Source organism: Myotis davidii, unplaced genomic scaffold, assembly GCF_000327345.1.
Source record: "Myotis davidii unplaced genomic scaffold, ASM32734v1 scaffold512, whole genome shotgun sequence".
Lineage (NCBI taxonomy): Eukaryota > Metazoa > Chordata > Mammalia > Chiroptera > Vespertilionidae > Myotis > Myotis davidii.
Window position 1 is genome coordinate 232,824 of NW_006284323.1, and position 2,164 is coordinate 234,987.

Consider the following 2,164-nt stretch of genomic DNA (forward strand, 5'->3'; position numbering starts at 1 on the left):
GGGTGGGGTGGGGACTGAGGGTCCAGGGGCATTGGTACCCTCTCATAGGCACAGTGGTTTGCAGCAAGCCAGTTAATGCTCATGCACCAGGCAAAGCGCTTCTTCCTTTTTGGGCTTGAGGTTTCTGCTGCCAGAGAGGGACGGTCTCCTTTGGATGTTCTGGTAACAAGCTCTGTCCGAGAGCCCGGGAATAAGCATTTGTGCGTGGGGTGGTTAAGGGAGCTGATCCAATTCAGCAGTTTTCTTCCCACGGTGACTAGATGGGGGCATTCAATGATTCGAGTGTTTTGGACTCCTTGGGGCTTTAAGGAGTTGGTTGGGGGTTAAATCCTGTCTATTTGATACAATTTGATAAGATTTAAGACTTTCAAGAAGACTTAGAAATTTTTCCACTAAAAGTAGGTAATTCAAGTCTTCTGCAATGAAACGAACGAGAACTTAAAATCCAGGGACCCGTCAGACGACTCCATAGAGGTAGTGACTTGCACATTACTCGGCACAGGTCTTCATGCACTTAAATGGCTCGTCTGGTTTTAGTTTATACTTGAAATCAGCTTTATAACAGTTCCTGCCTGCACACACCCTTCCCATCAAACCCGCGTCAAACACACCCTCAAAAACCCCCCAAAACCCTCAAAAACCCTTGTCCGTGCTCTCGCCGACCCTACACCACCGTCCTGGGCTCTGCCCGGCTCCTCAGGAGTGGAGCCCCCGACAGAAACCAGCGAGAGGGCGTGTGGGGCGGTGGCGGGTGAGGCATTAGTAAGTTGTCATCGTTCCTAGTGGGCAGCCTGACTGCTTATCAGTGACTGAGGCGTTTGCTGGTGACCTTTAGCTGCTGCCCCGGTCTCCTGGGCGTGGGGCGTGCACTGCTCATTGATTGCTCTCAGGAAGCGCTGTCATCGTGTGTGACTCAGGGCTCCGTTTCCCTCTCATCCTCTGCTGAGGTTTGGCATTCTAGACGATTGGTGGTGATGGATTGGTGGTGATGGGTTGGTGGTGATGGATTGGTGGTGATGGGTTGGTGGTGATGGATTGGTGATGATGGGTTGGTGGTGATGGGTTGGTGGTGGTGGATTGGTGGTGATGGGTTGGGGGTGGTGGATTGGTGGTGGTGGATTGGTGGTGATGGATTGGTGGTGATGGATTGGTGGTGATGGGTTGGTGGTGATGGGTTGGTGGTGATGGGTTGGTGGTGATGGATGTGTGGAGCTGTGCTCGCTGAACCTTGGAAATAGGTGACTTGATTGAGGATGTTGAGCTGATCTCAAGGGCTGTGATTTCGGTTTGGTGTGCGCACAGCTGCTGCCAGGCGTACAGTGTCGGAGGGGTTTGCTGAGTCTAGTTCAGATCATGGCAAGGGGTGGGGCTCCACACGGGAAATTCCCAGCCCAGACACTGAACCTCATGCCCGGACACGCGAGGTTATGGTCATGCACATGCTGACGTCTGCTTCCCAGAGGCATCAGAAACGGGGGACGGAAACCTGTGTTCCTTCTCATGGGCCATGGCTTCACAGCCCTACACGCACATATAACACACAGACCCATGTTTCTTCTCATGGGCTGTGACTACCCAGTACCACACATGTATGTGGCATGTGGTCCCATGTTCCTTTTCATGGGTGGTGACTACCCAGTACCACACTCACATGTAACACACAGACCCATGTTCCTTCTCATGTGCTGTGACTACCTAGTACCACAGATATATGTAGCATGTGGTTCCATGTTCCTTCTCATGGGCTGTGATTACCTAGTACCACATGCACATGTAACACATGGTTCCATGTTCCTTCTCATGGGCTGTGACTACCTAGTACCACAGATATATGTAGCATGTGGTTCCATGTTCCTTCTCATGGGCTGTGACTACCCAGTACCACATGCACATGTAACATGTGGTCACGTCCTGAGTGTTGCTGCGACCCCTCGTGCTGTTTTACTCAGCGCCGTGTGGGAGGCGTGTTCCCCAGATGCCGGTGTGGCGGGTATTTCCCGGTGCCCATTTCAGGGCTTGTATTTCTGCTCGTGAGCCTGTCCCCACCGCCTGTAAGACAGGAAAGGGACCAGAGCCCTAGACTGGGTGTCAGCACACAGCAAGAATCCCGCACAGGGCTCTGATGGAACCAGCACCCCATGTCCTCCAGGAACGTGTGGCTGTG

At 52.8% G+C, this 2,164-nt stretch overlaps 1 protein-coding gene across 5 annotated transcripts in view; it reads left to right on the plus strand.

Moving 5' to 3' along the window:
- The window catches only part of IGSF5 (immunoglobulin superfamily member 5), a 33,479-nt gene that overhangs the window by 819 nt on the left and 30,496 nt on the right, over positions 1-2,164 (plus strand). The window lies entirely within an intron of this gene.